The sequence below is a fragment of the Apis cerana genome, linkage group LG6 (genome assembly GCF_029169275.1).
Source record: "Apis cerana isolate GH-2021 linkage group LG6, AcerK_1.0, whole genome shotgun sequence".
In the NCBI taxonomy this organism is placed as follows: Eukaryota; Metazoa; Arthropoda; class Insecta; order Hymenoptera; family Apidae; genus Apis; species Apis cerana.
In genome coordinates, this window is record NC_083857.1 from 15,379,414 (window position 1) to 15,397,301 (window position 17,888).

Below are 17,888 nucleotides of genomic sequence, written 5' to 3' on the forward strand. Positions count from 1 at the left end.
ATAATAATTATATTTGAATGAAGAAAAAATAATAATTTAAAATAATAATTAGATAAGAAATTATGAACAATGAAATTGTTAATTTTTTAGAAAAATCCAAGTGCTATTTTCACCATTATAATTTAATTCAATTTTACAGTAATGTAATATATATTTTGTACCTACATATGTTGCTATAAATTTTTAAAATAAAATTATATAGTTCATACATTTTTTTTTTCAATTTTGATTTGAGAATATCATCAAAAAATGATCGAAATTTACTTAAAACAAAATTTTTTAAATTTCCATTTGCAATAACAAACGTAATTCAAGTCTTTAAACGCGTTTCAAGTCTTTACCCAAAAATCAAATTTTACCAGCTTCGAAGACAACATCAAATTCAAAGAAGAACACTAGCTAAACGCATTAAAGTTTACAAGATTATTAAAATTTCCATTCTATAACGATGCATCCTAAAACATCTCGAGCACTCGCATATGGGCGATTTTCGCGAAATAACCAAGGAAGGGGATGAAAACTAAATTTGTTACAGCTGAAAAGCGGAACATCGAATTTTCCCGAGATTTTCCGGAAACCATGTTCACCCGTTTCCGGACGTGATCGTAAAATGGCTCGATATCGTGAAAATATTTCCAGCTTAAAAATCTCGAGATGAACTCCCGTGGATCGTCACAAGTGAAAATTTTAGAATTTTTTTATAATTTTTTTCAATTTTTTTATAGAAGTATTTGTTGTCATCTATGGAATTTATCGTCATCGTCGCTACGTGTGGTGATTTGTTGTGCGATTGTTTCGGGATAAAAGTTTGTAAAAAAAGATAATAAATGATTTTTCAAAAGTTGTTGTGGAGGAAATAATATTTCATCGATGGTTATTGTTTTTGTAAGGATTGAACGGGATTTAAATTTTTTGATTGCTTTTCGAGAATAATTAATGGAATTTTTGTGGTTTTATTATTAATTGAAATATAATGAATATATGATACTATAGTATTAATTATTTAATTTATGAATTATATAATTTATTAAATATTTCATATTTAATGAATAACAGTAATTAATGAAATTTAGTTAATTAATTAATCATTTATATAGATATCATATATTTAATTGTAGAATTCGTTATTTATTCTTTAATAATTTACCTTTTATATTATTTATAATTTTAAAAAAAGAAATATTTATAAGATATATTTATCTTGCTAAATTTTAACATATTTCTGATATTAAAAATAATTTAATAATTCAAATAAAATAACATCACAAGAAGTTAAATATTTTCATTTAATTCTAAAGTATTCAAACTAATGCGAAATTATTTCTTTTCAAATAATCGTTAAGATCTTTTGAAACGAAGTCTTTCACATTTATGGAATACGCTTGAATCTCCATCCTTAACGATTCCAAGCGTAGAATATAGATTCTTTAAACGAATCTGTCGATTCGTAACGGTTTTTAAAACCCTTAGATGGAGTCAATCCGAACTTTAGAGTTCAAAATTAAATTGCAGGCTTAACGGATCCCAACGAATGATTCCATCGCGTCTCATTCATAAATTTTCCTCCTGTCCTTCGTTTTTGTGCCTTGCGTGAGACGCTTTGAAAAATCAACCGATAAAATTTAATCGAACATCGTCCATAGAATTCTATATAATCACAGAGAAGAATAGTTTCTAATCATTACTTAATAATAAAAACATGTAGGAATATATATCGAATATTGATTTAAATTTAAAAAAAATATAATATTAATAATACTAATTCGTTTTCAGCAATTTGAAAAATAAAAGATCTGAAATTTGTTATTTCATTGGATTCAATTGGTTTTCCTGTCAGAAAATAACAAGAAATGTTCGAGTAACTTCGGCTGACATCGGATAGCTTCGGCTAATCTCGCTAAGGAGTGTCGACCAACATCGGTTAACTTCGAGCAGAGTCAAACACTACAAGCTGAAAAATTAATTAATCAAAATAATTAATAAAAATATTTTTTCTAATAATTTTATTTAAAATAATATTTATATAATATTTATTTAATGTAATATTTATATTTCGAGTATTAATAAATATAGTTCTTCGTATAATATTGACGCGATAATTAATCGCGATTATTCGATGTTTTGAATAATAAAATTATTTACTAAGATAACTTTATTCTTAACTTTAACTGTTAAAATTTTATCCATATCTGACTTCAGGCAAGTAATAGGCCCAGTAGAACTTGAAATCTGAAGTTTCCTAACTTTGATTTCAGCAATGCCTACGAATAACTGCAGTAAAGTTTAAACTCTAAATCAACTAATTTCGTAACTCTAGCTTTGTTCTCAACATTTTCTATCTAAGTAATTTCCGAATAGCATTAACTTAAAGCTTTCATTCTATTAATTTTGCAATTTTTAATTTTATTATCAGTATTGTTTCTAATTAATTGTGGACAATAGATAATATAGTAGAACTAATAGATTAAAATCTAAAATCTTTGTTCTATTCGTTTAAATAATTTTATTCTCAGTATTGCTATAGACAAAAGGTAATATAAGATAAAATTTTCTATCATTTCATTAACTCATAATTCTGTTCTCAATAGAGAATTACGATTCTTTAAAAAGATTGCAAACTAATTTTTGAATTTTTCACTTTATATGTATCATTCATTTGTAATTATTTATGCGAAAAATTGTCTAATAAAATTTTCAGAATATAATCTTATCTCAATATATTCTCTATCCATTCGAAACAAAATATTTTTTTAAACAATTTCCAGTTCTATCCTCTAATTAATGAACTCCGTTACAGGCCAAAGACAACAAAAAAGTATTTCTGGGGCACGGTTAGAGCTCGTAAGGAGCAGAGGTAACACTCGAGTGAATCTCTCAAAAGGAAATGGCTCGACAAACAACAAGTGCAATGGCTTTGTTCGCCTAACGAAGTCCATGAATCAAGCTACATTCCCAGTGTTGTGCGATCTGCGTATAGTCTTACAACACTCGTGTACCACTCGTGTACAACATTTTAAATAATATATGCTTGGTAATTTTCCTTACAACGTTTAAATACATTTATTCACCAAAAATATAATTCGATTAAAATTAGAAAATTTAAAACATGGATCGATATTATTTCACTCGTGTGGCTGCAACAGGTGAGCTGAATTTATTGAAGGAAAAATGAATCGCTTTATCGTTCCTTTGATAAATCATTCTTACTTCATTATCGGAAAGTGGATAAATTGAGTTTATCGAGTTTATCGGAATCGATGAAACTTAATGTGAATTAGAAATAAATCGTATTTATCCAGATGAGGACAGATTGCATAAATTTTATCGATATGACTATCCATATAATTTTCAATGATATTTATTATATTTATTATATTTATTATGTAGTGAAATTAAAATATGAAATCGATATCGAAATTAAAATATTTTGTGTTCTTGATGATAAATTGCATTTGTTTGAAATAATGTAATTCAATAGACTGTGATTTAATGAATCCATATATTTGATGGATTGTTTATTTAAAATAATTTTCAAGTAATCCAACGATCTTATTTTTGTGACTTATATTAATTTCTATTTATTCTATCTATTTGAACAATATTTCTGATACAAATTTCAAAAAATTTTTGAATGCACGATTTAATAATAAATAATCTAACCTAATCTAACTTAATTTTTAACATGATTAATAAGAATATTAAGAATTTAACACGAGAGCATTTGTTTCAAACGAAAATATTATATTCTTCGAAATTATTCAAAATATAACAAAAAAAATATATTTAAGAATTTTTATTTCGAACAAAAGCAGTATATATTTTTCCAAATTACTCCAAGTCTCCAAGGTGTATCAAAGAAATATTATACTCGAGCCAATAAAGAATAAAATTTAAATTGAAGCAATAAGTAAAACGCATTTAATTAGACCCATCCAATTCTTGTCAAGAATAAAACCCATAGCTTCGAACATAACAAAAAGAGGAAAGAAAAAAGAAAAAAGGTGAAGAGCTTTCTCCTCTCCCCGAGATGAAAATTCGTTTCAGCCACTGACGGCGTAATAAATGAACGACTTTTTATAAATTTTTTGCTCGATGAAGGGTGATGGAAGGAGAATAATGCTTAGTCCATCCGGCCGTTAAATATCCACCGAAACCGATGTGGGTCGCAAGATAATTTGCTTAGCAGGAAATACACTATGACTCGGAATAAGGTTATGCGGCGAAAATGCGTACGAAGTCCATATTTCTTTTTCTTAATGGATTCGTTCTTTTCACGCGACGATAACGATTCTCGGATGAAGGATACGAAAAATTACCGTGAAACGTCAAAACGAACAAAAATATGGGAATTAAATTTTTTTCAACATATATATTTTTTTTTTTTTTTAGAAGAAGAATCCTGTTGAATTATGACAATTGGATAACCACGTTGCAAGATCTATGGCTATCTCTAAAGGAGAGATTCTTCTTGAATCGTGTCATAAAATTCATAAATGATTATTGGATGGATTTCTTTCAGAATTTTGTGAATTCGACTAAAATGAATGTAAATCGGATTAAAAGTCAAATGAAATTCACAATAACTGAAGCGAATAAAAACCCAGGGAGAGGGCGTTGCTGTATTCATTTTTATTTTTAACCATTTTCCTCTTACTCTCTGTCTTTTTCTATACGCAAAGATGAGAAAAAAGTAGATTCCTAAAGATTCATAACACAATTAAAATCACAATACTTTATTTAATTGCAAACCAATTCACTCAAACGAACAAAGTTTCTAAAAATTCGAAACAAAAAATAAACATACATTTCTTGAAACATATCAATTAGACACTCTAATTTTAATTTCCAAGAGGCATGTGCAGTCGTTCGCACAAATCATCCCTATCTCGCTCATAAATCAACCACCAAAAAAAGGACAATTTTCCGCACGACACCGGCAAATTACAGGAAAATGAATCATTTAACCAAACATTTCCGCAATTTTCGACTTGGAAGTTTTATCGAGGTCACCAACAACTTAACAACGAACGAGCAATTCGTGGCATCCGCACCCTCTTAATCGCGATTGCTCCTCCCTTCGCTCGTGAAAAGATATGCCTCGACAATTAACTTGATCGATAGTAGGTTTTTCTCCTAGTGGAGCAAAACATCGTGGCTTTCACCTACCTATTATTTTTCCTTCCAAGGATCCAACTATCCCCTAGAAGAGCAAAGGGATGGAGGATGGATTGAGAAAATTCGTTTGTAAGTTTGGAGGGAGAGTAATTGTCGGATATAACTTCGTGTGCTCGTTATCGATGATAACGAGGGGATAAATCGTGTGCGATATCATGGAACACTATTTAATTTTTTTTTTATTTTTTCTTGGAAAATGGAGGATGCAAAAAAAAAGAAGGAAGAAAAAATTTTTCTTGTTCATTGAAATAGCGATTTTTGGTCTTTGGTTTTTTTTTTTTAAATAATTACAATTAAACAATTTTAAATAAACAATTGTTCGTTGAACAGCCTCGAGTTTCAATATTCGCACGCGCGAGAATTTTCCTAAAAATTTAACTGAAAATTCAAATCTGTAATTACATAAACATCAAATACGTTAATATTTGAAGGATTCAAATTTCAAATCATCGCGTATTAACTTGCGTCAAAGCGTTAATCGATCTTTATGTCGTTCAATAAAATAAAATCATGTATAATAAATAAAAGTCGTCAAAGAATTTTTTTTTTTGTTTCGATAAATAATTTTTGACAATCTTCGATTTTCAAACAAAACTCGCAGCTTTTAGCTTATGCAAAAAATTCCGTTCCGTTTTTGAAAAGAATCAATCAATTTATTTCTCTGAAACAAAAACGATTTGGAACATTTTTTTTTTTTTTCCAATAAAATGAATAAATGATAATTAAATCTACAGATTGGAACAGAACCTATATACGTACTTTACCATCAGAGAGAGAGAGAGAGAGAGAGAGAGAGAGAGAGAGAGAGAGAGAGAGAGAGAGAATTTTTTGGTCACGTGACAATTAACGGAAGAAGATTGGAACGGGAGATGGAAATTCACACAGTATGGCGGCGAGGTGCCGATTACGTGTATAAACATACGCATAATATCTCGAATTGGAAAATGATTTGTGCTCGTTTCACGGCGATAACCTTGTTCGAAACGTTTTGAGCGATGTTTTTCCAAACTGTTTGTATTTACTCGATCAAAGTTTCGATTTCGTTTCATCATCTCTTCTCCCTCTCCTTTTCTGCTTTTGATCCGTGTTCTCTCGTTACGCCATTTGCTTCCACGTTCGAACGGACAATTTTATATGCAAACGAAAGCTATTTCGAATGATACGATGTATTTCTTTTTTTTAAACACAATTTTCAAACACAATTTTTAAAAAAAGGTTGTGTGTTTCGAATATTTATCGTAACTTTTAATTTTATTAAATTTTGATCTGTCATTAATTTATATATTTTTCTCCATTAATATTTCTATTCAAGGATTAGTAAAGAATTTACTATGTGTCAATTTTGAACTCATCAATTATGCTTATATAAAATAAAAATTAATTGAAATTATTATTTAAAAATTATTTAAAAATTATTTTAAAAATTGAATTAAAACAAATTACATTGTCAAAAATAAAGCAGATTTGTAAAATATCGTTTAAATCCATTTTTTTTTTTATCTTTTAATTCAATTACGAACGTAATGAATACACGCATTTATGAAATTTATGCTAATCGTGCAATTTCGAGAATAATTTATAAAATAATCGGATTCCCCTGTTTTCGAATTTCATCAAAAATATTTCACCATATCTCTCATTCAATATTGATTTGGCACGAATTAGCAAGTACGAATGCTTCTTCCATAACGCATGAACCGAGTATTTTAACGTTAAATAATCGAATAAATTGACGAGAGCAATATGGAAGAGGTGTTAAAACATTATTATTGATAAAAAAAAAAACGAAATTTTATTCGTGTATAAAAAATATCAATACACACGTAGATTTATTATACTTTTTATTACCGATTACTCGTTAAAAGATAATTCTTGTTATTTATTAACAGAGTATAAAGCATCCTATTAATGAAAATTTTTTTAAAAAAAGATCATATAAAAAGTAATATTTATTTTATCCAATTCTTCGTTGAAAAATAATTCGTGTTATTTTCAAAGTGTATAGAACATCATACAAATGAAAATTTAAAAAATTTTTCCTCTTTATGCTTTTAAGAATAATGCGAGAGAGAGAGAGAGAGAGGACAAGAGCAATAACGAGAGAAAGAATAAAATAAAATGGAGAAAGATTAACGTTTCATTTTATTTCATACCTAAGAATTTCAACAAAGCAACACCAATAAATAACTTAAAATGATCCATTTAAAAATAAATCCACATAAAAATCTTCAAATCTCTACTACTTTTTCTCTTTAATCCTACTATAGAAATATGTAAATGTAAAGAATCATGATGTTAAAATTTTAATTATAAATATATATTCAATTGCAAATATTCGATTTTGAACGAACTTGATAATATCTCATACGTATAAAAAAATATAATTTGTAAATATAATTGTTCACGACAAAAGGATGAAAAAAGAGAAATAATTCATGAGAAATCCAGGAGAAAAGTTTAAGAGTGGGAAGCACTCACGCTCCATCTAAATTTACGTCTGCTTGGAGGAGATCTACGTTATCCAATAAGCAACCGAAACAGCCTGAAAGCCACTTGTCTTTGAAATAATGTCAATACTGGAACGAGCTCGTATAAAGCTTTGTGAGAAACTATGAGTACGAATCTTTCATCAAAATTCCCCCATCTTTAATAAATCCTGTGTTCTCTGGCAGATAAAACGTTAAAAATAGTATGTATATATATTTTTGAAATAATTGATAAAAGTAGATATATGTACATGAAAGAATCTTTAAAAAGTTAAGTTTCATGAAAATTATTTCTAATATTTTTCAAACGTTAAAATATTAAGACAAAATATAAATTTTTCTTTTTTAAAATTTCTTTTTCTATTTGAAGACTGAATTTTTCAAAATTTTAAGGACTATATAAAATGTCAAAAAAATAAAATAAACGATATCTTATCAATGAACTTTCACCAAAAAATAATTTGTCACTAAAATTTTCTTTTTTACCATTTAAAATCATTAATCAATCCACCAGTGTTATTGGCAAATCTATTATCAATCTTTCAAATCTGACATAATCCATTCCTATATCAAAATATCAAAACACACATTCTCTTCAAAAACAAATTTTTCACAGAAATTTTCTTTTTTCTTATTTAAAGTCTTTAATCAATTCACCAATGCCATTTCAAATTTATTATCCAAAATCTTAATTTTTCAAATCTCATACAAACCAATTTCTATTCTATATATTCTTTAATAAAAATACAATATTTTTATCAAAATCTTTAAAAACGAATTTTTCACTGAAATTTTCTTTTCTATAATTTAATCAATTCACAAATGTTATTGGTAAGTTATCAATCACTCAAAATTTAAAAAATATTGGCCCATTTCTGTATGTAAAATGTTAAAGGAGCAAAATATACATTCAACATACAACAACAAAACACGATATTCTCATCAATGTTTAACCAAAAACAAATTTTTTCGCTAGAATTCTCCAAGAATCCCTGCTACCAATCTCATCGTTTCGAAATGCCAAAAGTGCACGCGTTTCATTGGTCGCGTTGCAAAATTCTCTAGGCAAAGGTCAAATGACGAAGAAACCAATCACAATGTCCTCTATCGTATCCACCTATTGAATCCTATTGAATTAAGCGAAGTCACAATAAGATTTACGAGAATATACCGATATACGATGCAATCAAATATTTGTAACATTTGATCTGATGATAAATCTTGTTAATAAATCCTCAACATTATGTTTTGGATTTCAATTGAAGTTCAAAGTAGGATTGATTAGAAAAATTTTAGATATTGGAAGAGAAATTTAGAAACGAATAATAGAAATAAATCTTAATTGAGTCATCATGTTTTAAATTAGATTTTTAACCGATGTTTAAAAACAAGATTGCCAAAAAAATTCTGATAAGAAGAAATGGAAACAGATAATGGTAGGAATAAAAAATTAGAAATAAATAAATTTGTCAAGTAATCACGTTTTAGATTATGCTGAAGCTTTATTCAAAGTTGAAAATAGCTTAAAATAATTTTAAATATTGAGAAAAAAATAGTAGCAATGGTAGAATTTATGAATAAATCTTAATGTTAAATTATATTCGTATTTTAACTTTTTCGTGACGATAAAATTATCAATATGCCATTAGTAAAATATATATACCACTAGTGAAGTATTTAGCGAAAGAATTAAAAGAAAAATAATCTTGGTTCAAAAATTTAAAAAGAGTAATTCTAACCTCTTCTTTTTCGTAATATAAAACAATAAAATTTTCACTTTTGTTTGTAAATCAATTCTAATAATCCTAACAATTTTTTTTTATTTCACTGTTTTGAATATCAATATTGTTTAATAAAAATCCCAATGAATATTTGAAAATTTTTATCTTAAAGAGCACTGCTTCTATAGTAACGTTGGGTCAACAACGACCCAGGCTTGATCGCCGTCGCTTTTACAATCGATTTACCATTCCGCTCAGCGAGTCAACGCTCGACATTCGGCCTCTGTTTCATTAGCTACGCGCCGGAAGCGTTTGGGCATCGACTTCCGCCGGGGTGCAGGTATTCCAAGGGAACAAGGTATTTCGATCAGTGCCAGTCCTTCAACGTCAACTACGACTTCTGCCACGAGCAGATCCCCGTGTTTCGCAACCGAATTCGATCTATCCCTTATTGCTTCATCCCCTATCAATTCGATTAACCGTGCTTTGTCCGATGCTGGTTTGATTAAGCATAGACAGAAATTGTATTTTCGATAAACTTCGTGTGACCATTGATAATTGATACGAATTCAATTTGTAATTCGAGAATTGTGAATCTGATAATAGTGTCTGATTGAAGATAGCAATTGTTCTTAAAATCATCAATTTTTGTCGATGATGACAGAGAACGAGAGAAAAATATTTCTTATGGGTGGAAATAAAAGTTATATTTGTATTTTAAAATTCGAGAAATTGATTAAAGACAATTAAGTGCATTGATGCATTTACACAGTTTAAAAAATAAATTTTTATATAACGATCTGATAAGCATTTCTCAATTTTTATGTAAATTATATATTTTCTCAAGAATATCCTCGCATATATTACATCATAATGGTTATAATTGATGCAGAAAATGCATATTAAGAGTTGAATAAGGATCTGCAATTTATAGATGAATTTCGAAAAAAACTTTGTGCTTTATGTGAATTTTTTATATTACGCCTACAAGTATATCTTAAGTGTGAGAAAATAATGAATTCTAGAAAAAGGCGTAATATCTATGTAATGGGTTAATTAAAATTTTATTGAGTTACTTTATAATTTAAATCTTGTATTTTTATATTAATCTAAATTAAATTTGAATCTTTGTTTATTTTATTATTCTTATTTATTTACTTATTTTTAATTTAATTTACTTATCTAACCTAACCTATCTATTATTTTTTCCTAGTTTGCAAGTATCTTCGATTTAATCGCTACGAATTTCCATCAATGGTCGAATCGTAACTTTCTTAACTATATTACATCTTGTTCGAGCTACGGTAACAGATTCGAACATCGAGATGCACTCACCGGTGTTGAGAGATTCAATCGAGATTCTATTAACTGGAAAGATTGTTTGCACTCTTCATCAAAAAATTATCAACGACAAAAAATATTCTTAAAACATGATTCGACAAGGATTCAATAACCAGTATCCTCGTTTTAATTATTCATCTTTACGAGAACTGTTTTATCGATCTCTTCTGAATTACTTCGATTATTTTAAGATTAATTAGGAAAGGTTAATCGAATAATTAAGCGCGAGAACCTCGTTCCAAAGCTTTAACGAGTAGCATGGATAATACGGTTCACTTGTTTACTGTTAATAAGAGCACAGCCAATTATAACATTATTAATTACCTTTGGATAGTAGATTATTATTACTATTTGTTAGGTGTCGTTGGCTGCAAGACGTGAACTCGCCCGATACCAGCAACGTTTAATGTGAAGCATATTAATACGCTGTCTCTGGTTGAAAATTAATGTAATACTTGGCACGAGATGTAATGGAGGTAATAAACGATTCACGGATAATTTATAAATGAAATGGCAAGAGTGATGTTAGTTATAACTTTAATAATAAAATAAACGTAATATGCACAAAATACAAATGCAACACGTACTAAAAAAAGAGAAAAAACTCACTAGAGGGCCTCATAGTCAGACATAAGGCGCTTTTGCAACACATTTTATACAAGGCGCGTTTACAGTGCCGACAGAGAATTTTATTTTGAATTACATGTAATTATAATTATATTTAAATTTTTATATTTTATTTGATTGTTCTCTTAATTTGTTTTATTTATATAATTTATTCCTAATCAATTCTGAATTTATTTTTTCTAATTTTAATTCATATAAAATATGACGTCAAAAATATCTTACGAATTCTAAAGAAAAATAATGTCACGCTAAAAATAACCTCAAAGTGCAAAAGATTAATTTTTATTTTATAGAAATTTATCATTTTTCAATGTTAATTTTAATGTAGATTAGTTCTAAATATTTTAAAAAATAATAGTAAGTGTATTTATAAATAGTATGCTTTTTTTATTATTAGCTTATTATCTTTTTAATTTAATTTATTATAATAAAGAAATTAATCGAAATATTTTCGATCGATTTGTAATTAACCGTAGATTGTAATCGAGATTAATTTTCAATCGAATTTGCATAGGATTCCAACATGATTAGTAATAGTTTCCGTCGAATGACATCGAATACGATTGAACAGGCTAATAAATAGAATATCATCATGGATATATAATATTGCATCTATAGTTCGGATTATACGCGACTCGTATAGATTCGTAGAATGAAGATGAATGTTGGAATTTATTATCTTTCTTGATCTATTTTATTTCCATTGTTTTGTTTCGTATCTTCCATCTCCATTTTGAAATAAACATAATAACAATAACAGCGTTGAGTTTTCCATTATCTAACGAAATGGCAGAATCGTAAATAACCTCCAAACCATTACTCGTGAATTTACAATATCCATTATCTCCATTTGTTAATTAAAATTAGAGTATATTGTGAAAACTAATACTTTAAATTTTAATAGCTCGTAAATGTCAAACATTTATCTCTTAACTTTAATTTCGATATAAAGATAAACGTATTTGTGTATTAGTAATAGAACAGATTTCACAATAACAATTCGTACAATATTATCTATATTATAAAAGACTTCTTTTGCAATATTTTGATATCATCTCTAACTTTGGCTTTATTTTTTTTATTCTAAAAATCGAATGCACATCCAATTAAAAACTTTGTAAGCAGATTTAAATATTAATTTAATAATACAAATTAGCCAATGAGTATATAAGTATATAAGTTTCTCTCTTCTAACTTTTATTCTTTAAAGCATAAAAGATAATATTATGACTCACAATTTTATATTTCTTCTTAGAATGAACTTCTTGAACTTTATAATTTAAACTACTCTAAAGTTTTGCTTAAAGTATAGGTAAACTATTGAGGTTATGTTGGAAGCAAAGAAATGAAAAGTATGGAAACAAGAGAAAAACGATATAATTTGCATCAAATAGTGCATTATATTTTTATCTGGAAGTGAAAAGTTTTTGAAGACTTTTATATCACTTTTGTTTTTTCAATGTTATAACAAAACATATAGTCTAAATAAATTGAAACTCGGGAGATAATAATTATAAATATATTTTTTATATAAATTTTCTTCAATTTTTTTAATATGTTTCAAATACATACACTTTTCGTTTTTAATAAATTTAATATATTATAACAATTATTTAACGATTATTAATTTCGAAAAAATGGCAAATAACTAAAAAGATAAATTTAACAAAAAAAAAAAATAAATAAAAATAAAAATTCGAATAAATTCAAAACAAACTTGATGTTATTAAATAGAACTAAATAGTAGTAAATAATTAAATAATACAGATTCTAAATAACCAAGACTTCAGATATGTACAGATCCTCAATAACTAAAATCTTGAATAATTGAATCCGGATAATAGAAATTCGATTGAGATTCCATTGTACTTTTAAGAGTAAAACTTAGATAATAGAAGCTGGAAAAATAACAGCATTTAAGTTCGTAACGAGTTCAATTTATGGCGCGAAAATTGAAATACAATGCGAGATTAATTACATTACCGCCTTCTCATTTTTCAAAACCTTCTTCTTCATTCCTCTCTATTCATATTTATTTCTTAGCTTGTAATTCGTGTAAAATATTTAATCTATTTTTGATTACGCTTCGAAGCGAGAATGGAACGAAAAGCTTCTCATTCTTCTCAATTTCATGAAATCATTCATTCAATTAACATTTGCAACATGGAAATAGGTAACAAGGGCTTGAATAATTTCTATTCATCAATTTATATATCAATTGAAAAGTTAAGGGCCGTCAGAGTTGGTTTCATAAATACAAAATTTAGCTCTTTGCACGAATAAATGCGCCAACGAGGAGGTTACGGTTTATAGGCATGTGTAGATGTCGCTATTGTTTCATTCCTTGCGAAATGCTCGTACAAAATGCTCGTAAAACGATATTACTGGATACCGATTAACAGATTTGGGTCATCGACTGGTATTTTCTGGAAAATTCCAAAATATGGAAAATAAAGGAAACAGTGAAGCGTTAAAAATTTCAAGAATTTATTCATTTAGCTTACAATTTTTACGTGTTAATTACATTTTTAACTCGTCGATTGATCGATAGAGTCTCATATTTTTTATATACATGATATAAGTGGGTATCGTGTAATTAGTGATACAACGAATGATTCTAATGAATAATAATTCGTATCCAAACGAGAAATAATTTAATTATATTCGACAAGGCCTCGAATGAATTATATTTTCGATTTATTTACTGTTTACTAACAATACTCTGTATATGTATATGTTAAAACTTTTAAATAAGATTTTTACAATTAAAGTTATAAAAATATTTCTTATATAATAATATTAGTTAATTATTGTTCACCGCTTCGAGTCTCATTTGATCATATTCTACGATGTATCATTAATTTAATTATCGATTTTGAAACGCCACTGAAACTTATCTGAATATTATTTTATTAATCTAATTTTAAAGATCCATTCCTTATAATTATGAAATGTTTGTTCAAGTAAAAAATCGAAGTACAAATCTTTATAATGCAAGGAAATATCAAACAATTATTTCTCAGATTGATTCAACGCATTTCTTAAGCTTCGAGATTTGCAGTTAATTACAAGTCACCTTCACAAGAGACAGATGTTTACTCGTGTTAAATTCGAAACGATCCAAGCACAGTATGTGTCAATGCATTTAGCATCAAGTGGCATATATACACAAGTTAGGTTGAAACCGCAAATTCAGAATTTAGGATTGCGCGATCAAATATTTACCTCCCACGATTGTCCAAGTGAGCGTGAAAATTTCAACTTTGTATACAATGTTATGATGATGGATGATTGTTTCTAAAGAATTTTGATTAATCGAATTAACAAGTTGCATTCATAGCTTACGTAAATTTAACGTAATATTTTCGAGAAAAACATGTTTGACGATTCAATGATACATAAATCCGATAAACAAAAATATAAATTTTAATTCAATAGAAATAAAAATAAAGAAATATCGTATTTTTGATCGATTTGTAATATACACGAATAAACAATAAATTTTTATAAATTTTTAGATAGATATAAATTAATATACGTGAAAATGAAATTCATCGTAACAATCTCACAAAGATCAGGCTAAAGGACGTGACTAAATATCCTTCTCGAATGGCGGAAAAATGTTGTGTTTAGAATGAGAGTAGAAAGAACGTAATAAAGAGAACGAAAAGGAATGAATGCACGAGTGTGAGAGTGAGACAGCATAAAGAGAATTTTTGTGTGAAAGAGAAAGAAAGAGAAACTGTGAAATTGATAAAAATTTATCCAGTCGTTTCACTTCTCGTATCTCTGAATCACATGAAATTTACTTCAAATAATCTTCGTATATTAAATTATTTTACGTAATACAAAAATATCGAAATTTCACGGAAAGTGGATATATAACATTTGCATAACATTCGAGCCATCGACATTGTCCATAATACAATGTATGACGGAGAAAATAAATGGTCTAAATTGATGAACGATGCACCATCGATCAAAAGGGCAGAATAGTAATTTGATTTGGTAACGGTGTTTATCGAGCCAAATTATTAACCTTCGCGACAATTAACCTTTGTTTGGATTGAAAATGACCATCTGGCAGCAACTCAATTATAATAATGTAGCATCGGTGTAGATCGATGTAATTATCAACTGTCGTACGTTATTGGCAAAGCCACGTGATTTCGATTCTATGATTTTTTCACATTATCACATAATAAAAATTTTCAAAGTAATAATCAGCCAATAATTTCCTTTCGAAATTCGAATAAACATGATATCGTTTCTGGATACCGTATGAAAGAAACAAATGGCGTACATGCACAGATCTGAATCGCGCAATTTCCGTTTCCTGTAAGAAATATTACCTTCATTTTCGAAGATTTATGATACACCGTATCATACGTTTCGAAGCTTTACGATGACTCTTTATTGTTACAAAATCCTAACCTTAAAGAAATTATTAGTTAATTATGCTTGAGGAAATAAATTAAAGGATTCTCGTCAAATTAAACATTATATTTTATAAGTAGTGCTTTTCTTTCTTTATTCAAAATGATAAGTTAAATAATCCATGAAATGAACTTTAATATACATTATTTATTAAAATATTATATGATTAATAATTAGTTTTTGAAGTAAATGTATGAAAATTTTTAAAAATATATAAAAAATTTTTCAAGTAAATTGATCTTATCAACGTTATAAAAAAATTCATGAAAGAAAAAGTATAGGAATAATTGAATTTGAAAATTATGCGACAGAAAATGAAATGAGACTTGTCGATAAAAAAGAAAACGTCGATAATTAAATTTGTCATCGATCGAATGATCGAATGCATAGTGAAATTTACAATTATTAAAACACATCAGACAATATTCGTGTATAAATGAATACGTTGTGATTATAACTATTAAATTTTCGATATTACGAAAGAAAAATTGTCTTTTTTCGTCTTCCGTCTTTTCATTCTCTTTATTACGTTCAATAATTTGAGGTTAGACCGACAAAAAAGATTCTGTTTCTGATGGAGCGTTGGAATTAATTAATTGTTTTGTGGCAAACAAATTGTTTTGAATTCAATTTGTGTTCGAGACAATAAAATAGGGCTATACAATCAATTTAGATCGATTCTTTAAAATTGATAGTTATTTACAATTGAAATATAGAAATGAAATATTAATATCAATATTTTCCAATTTATAATAATATTTTAGTAACATTTATAATATAATTAATTTTATAAATATATTCTTCATTCAAAAATGAAAAATACATTTAATATATTATTTTAATGAATGAATCATTAATCAGAAATATAATTTATATTTTTGTAGTTCTAAGTTCATTAATTAAATGTAAAAAAAAAAAATTCAGAAATGAATATTCCTTGAAAAATTATTTTTAATTTTAATTTAATTAGTATTAAAAGTTTATTTTGTTTGTATTTATAATTTTAAATAATCGTGAAAACATAAAAATGATTTTAGATTATTTTAACATACACATATATTCATTTCTAACGATAATTTGTTGAACATTCTTTTAATACATATTTTTTTTAATAATATGCAAAACTGTAATTTTCCATTAGTCGCATTATTAAATGAATGACGCGGAAGAAAAGGAAAAAAATGAATCGTTCTTACTTAAAAACGAAAGAAATATTCGCAATACGCACTTCAATTATCCTTGTTATCGATTCTTCACAGGAGAAACAGATTAATTTGTAATTGGATTATCATTTTTCTCTTGTAAAAAGTAATCCTGCCCATTGAATACGAGCGTACAACAAATAAAAACTGAATGCCTGTGAAAATTTACAAACAAATTTGCATTCTTTGTTTCGAAAAATTAAAGAAATATCTCAGCCAATCGTGTAATAACGAGAAATCTTAATACATTACAAGAGAAAATTTTTAAATAAACATTTATGCATGAAATGAAATTAAAATTTTTTATTTTAATTAAATTTCTTATTTTTGATGATTAAATCGCTCGGATAAGCCAGATCACTTTTGATCATATTTCTATGATATTTAGCGCATCTACAATTCGAATACGGGTCAAAAGTGACCCGAGGCGGCTATTCTTTAATTGGTGATTCGAAAGTTAATTATAAGTCAATCGATTTTGAAAATAGATTTAATTTTTGTTTTAATTAATTTTTATTCCGCAACTGGTGATTATTTTATGCAAAAAAATTTATCGATTTCAAAGATAATTAAAAACATATAAAAATTTGGATATTTTCTAAATAAAATTTTTTATGCAGAACTATATTTTTATCTCATTTTAATATTTTTTGAATTACAAATTACTATTAAAAACAGAGATCAAAATTTTCTCTATTTATAAAACACATTTTTTGTTATTTTATTACGACCGAAATATATATTAAATATTAACTAGGAATAATATCAGTAAAAATAACTCGACCTAGATTGGACGAGACTAAATCACTAAACATTAAACTCATCTCAATAATTTTCTGATAATCCGCAAAAAACATCCTTTTTAATCCAAAATAGAATATTATTTTCTGAATTATCTA

At 27.1% G+C, this 17,888-nt stretch overlaps 1 protein-coding gene and 1 long non-coding RNA gene across 10 annotated transcripts in view; both read right to left on the reverse strand.

Moving 5' to 3' along the window:
• The window catches only part of LOC107999647 (potassium channel subfamily T member 2), a 190,869-nt gene that overhangs the window by 62,933 nt on the left and 110,048 nt on the right, over nt 1-17,888 (reverse strand). The window lies entirely within an intron of this gene.
• On the reverse strand, nt 1,188-11,330 carry LOC133666365 (uncharacterized). The gene is made up of 2 exons (XR_009830456.1): nt 11,048-11,330; nt 1,188-1,951 (listed from the first exon to the last, which is right to left on the reverse strand). It is a non-coding gene; the product is annotated as an uncharacterized LOC133666365 (long non-coding RNA).